The sequence below is a fragment of the Monopterus albus genome, unplaced genomic scaffold (genome assembly GCF_001952655.1).
Source record: "Monopterus albus unplaced genomic scaffold, M_albus_1.0 scaffold32.1, whole genome shotgun sequence".
Taxonomy (NCBI): domain Eukaryota; kingdom Metazoa; phylum Chordata; class Actinopteri; order Synbranchiformes; family Synbranchidae; genus Monopterus; species Monopterus albus.
The window spans coordinates 588772-597333 of record NW_018127912.1 but is presented as its reverse complement, the minus strand read 5'-3'; the positions used below and the strand labels follow the sequence as shown (position 1 = coordinate 597333).

General features: G+C 40.8%; 1 protein-coding gene across 2 annotated transcripts in view; it reads right to left on the bottom strand.

The window, feature by feature from the left end:
* The window catches only part of plppr2b (phospholipid phosphatase related 2b), a 44861-nt gene that overhangs the window by 29585 nt on the left and 6714 nt on the right, over positions 1 to 8562 (bottom strand). The gene's annotated exons all lie outside the window — the stretch shown is intronic.

The following is an 8562-nucleotide window of genomic DNA, read 5'->3' as shown; positions in this document are numbered from 1 at the left end:
ACTGTTAAATGCTTAGTCATGCTTATGAGTTTCTACAGGGTACATCTGGTCAAGGATAACTAGAAAGAAAAGCTGATGACTGTCAGCAGATAGGATGGTTAATATTATTATTATGACATGTATAACTGTAGCCTTAGCCATAATATGTTCTTATGTTTAAGCCACAGCATGTACTAGAGGTCGTGAGAATGTTTTTAGTTACACACCACTTAACCAACAGACACACACATGCACATTGATTTGCTTCATGTTTTGACTACTGCCATGACCAGCTGCAAAGCTGGCAACAGAGACGTCTCGGTTGACGTTTCTGTGTAGTATGGGGCTAGCCCAACCGAGGGGATATAATGTATAGGCCTGGTGGGTTCAGGGTCTTTCATCTTAAATCTGCCTGCGTGCAGTTTGGAGGTGCAAGATACCTGAGCATGTAATGTTAATTTTACCTGTGATCCTTTGAATAAATCAGCACTGTTTTGAAGTTACTGGACTGTCTCGTCTCTCAGAGTTAGCAATGGTAAGAAGAACCAAAGTCTAACACATTAAACTGAAAGATGTTATCAGTGAGAAGGTGTGGAATTAGGGCTTAATGCTCATACCCCTGTGCTTCAAAGGGAGTAAAAGCAATGCAACATTAATGTGACAGAAACAAATCTCCTGTCCTTCAAAGCCCTTTAACCTGAAAGGGGGGGAATAAAATGTGACAATAAGATTTTATGGCTAGGGAAAGGGAGGTGAAAATAAATGTGGGCATAGATAATATCTCCTGGGGCCAAATTGTGAGCTCGCACATAAGTGGTGCATGTCCACCCTTGGCCAGTGCGGAGTGGCCAGATGGCAGAAAAGTCAACAGATAAAGTCAAACATGTTTACCCAGGGTGAGAATGTGTGGCCAGAGGCTGGTGTTGAGATGACAGCACCCTGCTGGGAGAAAGTGAATGTCACACTGCTCAGGATGAACTGGGGATGTGCCACTTAATTTTGCTCTGTAATATCTGATGTGTTTTTGAAAGAGAGGAAACTACAGTATGAATGAGTCCTGCAGAGCATGCAGGAAGCAGCAATTTCACGTTCTCAGTCAGAGAGGATGGATTTATACTGTGGTGAATGTGGCATGTAACTGCATTAGAGACACATTACAAAAATCAACACGTATACCGTACTTATGTTTGTTAGCTGCGGTAGCCTTGTCAATGCCTTATCATTTTCTTGACCCTTCTAACATGGAATTGTAAGATACCACTATTTATCAGACAAACACAAAAAATATAACATACCTCTCTTAGTAACACATATGCAAAATCAAATACATTAAACCTACAAGCACTTTTATACACTTTAAAATAGCATGTTTGTATAAACACTTTCAATCATTATGAGCTCTGTAAAGACTCAGTAGAAGTACAGTGTATTGGATTGCATTAGATCAAAGAGGTGTAGGCTATCTATAAAGTGGCCACTGAGTGTATACAATAGTTTACTTAGGTGCAATAAATAAGATTTTAGTTCTCCTCTGAACTGTTGCTTTTGGTTGTACCTAGGTCTATAAACTTAAATCTACTGGCGATGAAGCTTTTGTGGTGACAGATACCACACTATGGAATAGCCCTTCTCTTGACATTTGGTCAGCCCCAGATTTAGTGGTGTGCCGCTCTCTCCTTAAAGCTCTCTTATATGGACAGGCATTCCTATCTGGCACTGAATAGGGTACTTGTGTCCTTGTTTCGTTTAGTTTTTCCCCATTTGGTATATGTTATTGTGTTTTTTACTGCTGTGTGTTTTTATTCTTTTCTTTTCTTGTATTCTACTGTGAAGCACGTTGTAGCCCTGGTTCAGAAAGGTGCTATATAAATACATTTTTGCTTGCTTGCGTGCTAACAAATCAAGTGAAAATGGAACAGCACTATTTTACCTTTGTATTGAACTAATATGATTTTAATTTCAGAGTAGTTTGAGCTTTGTCACATTAGTAACCAGATCATTATATTGGATTTGCAAATGTAATCGTTATTCAGGCTGGACGCTGCAATTTAAGGATAATAATAATGACTTTTATTTGGCCAAGTATGTTACACAAACAAGGAATTTGTTTCCGGTACGGGACCAAGGAAGCCATCTACAGTGCCAACTCACATCAATGGCTCTAAACGTCGGGGGCAACTTGGGGGTTCAGAGTCTTGCCCAAGGACACTTCAACATATGGACTGCAGGGACTGAGATTCAAACCTCTGACCCTTCTGTTGAAGACAACTGCTCTACCCACTGAACCAGAGTCGACCTTTTGTACAGTTTGTCACAACTGGGCATCCATAGTTTATGTCACAGCTTTAGGAAACAGGATGTGATGCGAGGGGCAAAGAGTGGTTAGGAACAGCTTATGGTGTGAGTTTGTTTTGAGTCTTACTAGACCCTCTAGTGGCTGAAAAAAAATTAGGTTAAGCAGCTTTAATGGCACATTAATCGCCTTAAATTAACTGCCAAATTGAAAACATATCCTCACAGCAGAACTGTGAAATAAACAGCTCTAACCAAAACTCTGGCATCATCAGTAGCAACACTTTTTAAATTAGCGTCCAGTTCATTTCAAATGGCTTCACAGCATTACTATCCTAACAGTGATCAGCCAGCAAAGCTCCTGAAATTATGAGATGAGGCTGTAAAACCTTTTCTCCTTTTTTGTGTGATTTGGTTTCCTGATGAGCTCACATAATAACTCACACTGATAACTAGAGCCAGTGAATATTTCACAACAGCTAAGATTTTATGGTCTGATTTTAGACACACACATCCACAGTGACACAAACCACTGCACGTACAGTAATGGACCAAAATCAGACACACCGCACCTTTCTCTCATACATAATCATCTACATAAATCACATGTAAATGCTGGAGGATAAAAAGCCAAATACTCACTGAGCCATATCAAAGAATCAACAGGGAGAACAAGAAATTGGATGGGCTTGACTGCCACCTGGTGTCACTCAACTGTATTACAACACTGAGCAAGACAAGCACAAGACAAATGAGCAGACTGACAGAAAGCAGTGAACGAGCGGAGGAGTGGAGCCTTAAAGACAGGACTGGGAGATACAGCAGAGGGGAAGTGGAAGAAGATAAACAGACAGATAAAGCAGTTAATGAGACATTAGTATTTCACAGAATGAGGCAGGGCAGAGCCAAGCTTACCGCCGGGAAATAAAACGGACATAGGCAGCAGGGAGAGGAGAAAACAACAGGGGAGAGGAGGTGAAATAGAGTAAATGAGGATATATGAGCCACCGAAAGAGGGTGAAGGAGAGAGAGAGGTAAAATACACAGAGGGATCAAGGCAAAGGAAAAGGATGAAAGCAGGCATTCATCTTGCGGGCATCCACATACCCTCCCCCCTTCTCCTTCTCTCTTCTTCTAGCTCTTTTGTTTGTCTAATTACTGGGTGTATGTTATCACCATGCCTCGTTTATCTTAAATTCATCAGTTTTTTCTTCTGTAAACTGTCAAAAAAAAAAAAAACCATCCCACGCACTCTGTCCTCCCCTTCTCGCTGCATTTCCTTACATGTTTCTCGATCACTGCCGCTGTCAGATCGTTCTATGTCTTCTCTCTCACACTTTGTCTCAGTATAGCTCCAGTATCTGCTTCACTCCCTGACCCATTCATTCTTCCCTCCTTTTATGTCCCCCTCTCTTTATATCAAACAGATACATGTGGAGCGTTCTCATATCCATGAATAGCACATTTAAATATTTGCTGCTACACACCAAAGAACAATCACATAATTTTACAAAATCCCCAGTCTTCAAGCATGCACACCTCCGCATCTTACAAAGAGGGAAGAAGAAAAGCAGATGCAGACTCACACACCAAAGCATAATCCCTGAAAAACCTATAGTCCAATTAAGGCTTTTTAGCCCAAAGCTCTGAACTTACACATACTGTAAACAAGTATTAGCACATACATTTTTAAAAGTTTAGGTATTTATTTGATCTTAGTCACTCAACAGGCTGGGATTGGCTTCAGCCCCCACCCCGCATCCCTCTTCAGGATGAGTGGTATAGACAATAGATGGATGGATGGATAATTGTATTTAACTCAGAAAGAAGCAAGAGTGATGGACAAAGTTACATCATAGATAAGAAATTATATTTTAGACACTATATATTTCTATTTCTGATAAGATTATTTACCTCAGTGCTGCAGCCTAGATATTGTAGGTATTTTTTATATTAAATATTTGCAGATGACACAAGCCTCCAATTTTTTGTGATATATTGTCTCTCAACCATCCCTTCCTCCCTAAAGTGAAAACAGGTGGGAAACAGGCAGTTAACAAGTGTTTCAAACATCCAGCCAGAGAAATCCCAGCACAGCATATGGGCAGGTGGGCGCTATTCATGAAGTCTGGGAGATAATGAGAGGAAAACTAGGGAGAGAATCATGTGAAGATAAGCTGTTACTGTGCCTTTGTGGTGGTATGTGTGTGTGCAAGTGTGCGTTGAAGAGGGAGGGGACAGGTAAAAAGAATTTGTGTGAGCTTTTCTAAAAAATGAGCAAAAAAAAATAACAGAAATTTATCAGTAAAATAATACAGTATATGGTAGTGTGTTCAGTGACACAATGAAAACTGAATTTTGATGTTTCTTATGTGGTAATAGGAGCTGGCGATGATGGATAAGTTGCTCATAAAGAGGATAAAGAAAAGTTATTGTAAATATTAGTTATATGTTAGGAATGGCTTCACAGGCTGCAGTATGAAAAGTTGAGGTTTAGTCCAACAGAAGATTTTAACTTTGTAAAGTCAATCTATTGCTAGTATAAAAAGAAGCACTAAAGGAGTAGCTAAAATATAAAGAAATGATGAGTGCAGTATGGTTGGGAGGTCTTGGCACAAATGAAGCTTTTTGGAACAAAACCTCTTTACAAAAGAGTAAAAATATACAACAATTGTGTTCCCTGGAGGTACAGTAGAAGATATACCGAGGCAGTGTCGCTTCCAGCAGGGAATATGGATGAATATGGTCTTTAGGATGTGCATTTAGGATGATAGTCATTATTTGAGCAACCTATCCCCTGCTGCCTTCACACAAAAACCACAACAGTGATACTGCCAGAGGCTGACCATGATCAAACATACCAACACATGTCCTGCCAACAAACAAAGTAACTGTTTCCTGATGGTAAAGCAACCATGCAGTGAACATCAACATTTTGGGGCTTTCCATATATGTTTAACAACGTCCACTCAGTATGATGATGCAGTTGGGGTAGAATCAATTTTCACCGTTGCAAACTAGACAGATACCTATGTATAGAAGTTTTTCATAAAACAAGAAAGTTGAGAAAGAAATATTACTGACTTGGCAAAAAGGACAGAGAAAATTAGGACATCTACAGGGAAGCTAAGAAATGTGAGATGAAAACAAAGATGAAGTGGCACCTCAGAGTCATCAGGCCAATCAGCACTGGCTGTAGACCTGAAATATTATGTGGTCCAATGCTCAGCAGTCAGTTTAGTGAACTTGCTGTGCCACATGAGGATGCAGCCAGTGAGGCATGAGGAAGGAACGAAGAGGAGGAAGCTACTGTGAGCTGGCTGACCAGCTAGGCTGGACAGCCTGGAGATACACTGCAAAAACTGGGTGCTATGAATTAGTAACTGCAGTGCATCTGCTAATAGCTGACAGTAATATTATCACATCTTACTATTGCTACAGCTGATGCTACACTATTCATGTCTGCAAATTGTAGCCTACGCTCAGTGGGATCCACTCGAAGAAGTCATTTTGAGTCCAATACTTTGTACTAGTGATAGATAAACCGAGACTTTCTGACACATTGAATCAACATGAAGCCATTGTGTTGAAAATGGTTCACTGTTTCGAAGCATTTGAGAATGGTCTCTTCCGCTGGCCAGACCCATAATACTGCATTTGTACCGGTGGAATAAATTTGCAACCATGCAGAAACAGTTAGAATATATGTGGTCTTAATGCTTTTATTAATGTTATTTAGTTTAATAAAGCTAGTGTTATGAAAATGGGTCACTTTTAAACTGATTCTACAACTTTTAAATATTGGGAAGTTCAGGTAGCATTCAAAACTGAGCGACACCTTGCTGATACCAGTGTGACGTGGCGAGGCCTCATTTGGGGAGGTCATGTCACACTTGTGATTGTTCACGTGGTGAAGCCAGGTATCAAAACATTGTGCCGCGTTACTTCTGCTTTGAAAGGTTGATACGGCGTCAAGCCTTCTACTTCGAGCATAACATCGCTACTTTGTACGTCTGCTTCAGTCCAGATTTTAACAGTAGGCCCACTAGCTTAGATCACACCAACTCACAGCCCTACTCCCACCCACCAGCATCTAAATTGAGTCCAGAATCAGCTGAATCAAAATGACTTTTTAAAGAGGATCTTTTGAAGCAGCGCCTCCACTAGGCCCCTAATCAGCCCCCCTGTGTGGCTTTGTAGCAGGGGAATAAAGGAGTGTGAGCTACAGAGAAAGAGGAAAGCGAGAATGGACCTATCTGCATTCCATTATGTTGTTTTCATCCCATGATGCAAAGAAATTGTATGAAATCTCTCCTGTTCAAATAGGAAACTGATAAGGCAACTACTTATATTTTAATCTAAAAGAATAAGAAAATGTTGACTGCAGGAGACAGATCGAAGAACCGTAGAAAGTGTGAAGAGAGGGAAAGAGAGTTACAGTAATCAAAGTCAGAGCCTCGAGATAAAAAGAAGCAATGACCTAACAGTGGGACTGACTGTGAAAGAGGAAAAAGGCCATCGCCATACAGAGAGATGAAGAGGAAGCAGAGACAGCAGCAGACAGCGAGAGACAGGGGGAAGACAGAGAGAGAGGACTGGCAACAAGATCACAAGAGAGAAGGAGAAATAAGACTGGGCATTTGAATTGAAAAGAAATGGGTAATGAGATGCTAATGTAACAACAAAGGAGTTAGGGCCCTGTGGGGGGGAGCAGGCTACAGCAAGCTGCTTCTGTAGCAGAGGGGGGAATTTAATTTAAAAATGCCCTTTATTAAACTACTGCAATGCACATTGATGCATTCCACATCATCCCACCTCTATTTTAAAGCAAATAAAAACAAGAGGCACGCCCCCTAAAAGGGGGATGGTTAAGGTGACAAAACTGGGAAAACACCTCAGGTCCAAGACTGTTCATGTCACCCTCTGGTCTGTGATATGAGGTTACATGAGGTCTACTACAAGGTTCACTAACCCTGAGAAGGAGCAACTTGGAGGAAGGTGATGAAAAGAAACAAGAGGAGAAATAAAAAAAGAAATGATGGAGGCCCAAAAAGAAACTGGAAGCTGGAGAGAAGCACTGAGGAGAAATGAGGATAATGTAGGTCTTTGCAGCAGCAGGTAGGCTTTTTAGTTGGAGGAGGGGATGAAGCTTTACAAGTGGAGTGATGGAGAAAATTACAGTGCAAAAGGAAATAAGTGCTGGAGAGGAGTAATGTGCAGGATCTGGGCAGTACTCAAGAGACCCTCAAAGAGAATAGTGAAGGAGGGGACGAGCACCACTGACAGATACAGTACAAGCTTAAAGATATTATAGATGCATTATAAAAAAATTAGAGAACTGGAAGTCACTATAACAAAATCTTCACCAGGATGCTGAGAATGAGCCCGCACCAAAGAACAATGAAATAAAATACAAAGGGACCTAAATCCTGTAGAGGCTGTGGAATATTTGTGCTATAAAGAGATACCGTGCTAACAGAGGTGTGCTGAGGAGCATTGTTCTATAGCAAGAAAAGTAGGGTTCATGCAGTAGATGTGGCACAAAGATCAGATGAAAAAAGCTATAGAATGCTCTCAAGAGGATGTTGTGAATGAGTGAACAAGCACAAAGAAAGAGAAGATGAGCCAGGTGAAAGAAAATCCTGCAGGAGATTCAGGGGGTGGGTGATGCTGCAAAGAAAGACACTGTGAATGACTTTTCACTTTTCACAAGGTCTGTGTTTATGCAAGTTTTTCATCCAGTTGCACAGAAAAACATCCCCATCTGTCCTCACTTCTACAGCAAAACCTGACCATCTGACTTACCCAGCCGACTTTCTGCTTCACCTTTTCAGTCAACAGTTTTCACCGACCATAAACTTTGATATTTTAACCTATATAAAGTGCAACATCACATTTTTACGCTGGATTCAAAAGCAAAGACTCTATTGTAATGCCTAAAGAACTGATAATTCAGCTCATCCAGCTATCATTGGTGTAGCTCGGAGGACCGCAGGCTTGGAGCATGTTAGCGCTGGTATGCGCTAATTGGGTTTCCGTTCGTAATCAGGCCAATTAATTAGGAAATGAAGCGGAGGCCATGAGCGCTCCGCCAGGTCATTTAGAGATTACAGGAAGAAAAGAAAAGTCGTGGGAAGTGGGAGAGTAGGAGTAAGAAAGGAATCGAGAAGCTTATGACAAAAAAGTCACTCGAGAAGGCCTCCCTCCATTGTCATGCTGAATGTTATCACTAAGTGATTTATGGACTGATGGTAATTGTGACAGTTTAATATTATTATTATTATTATTATT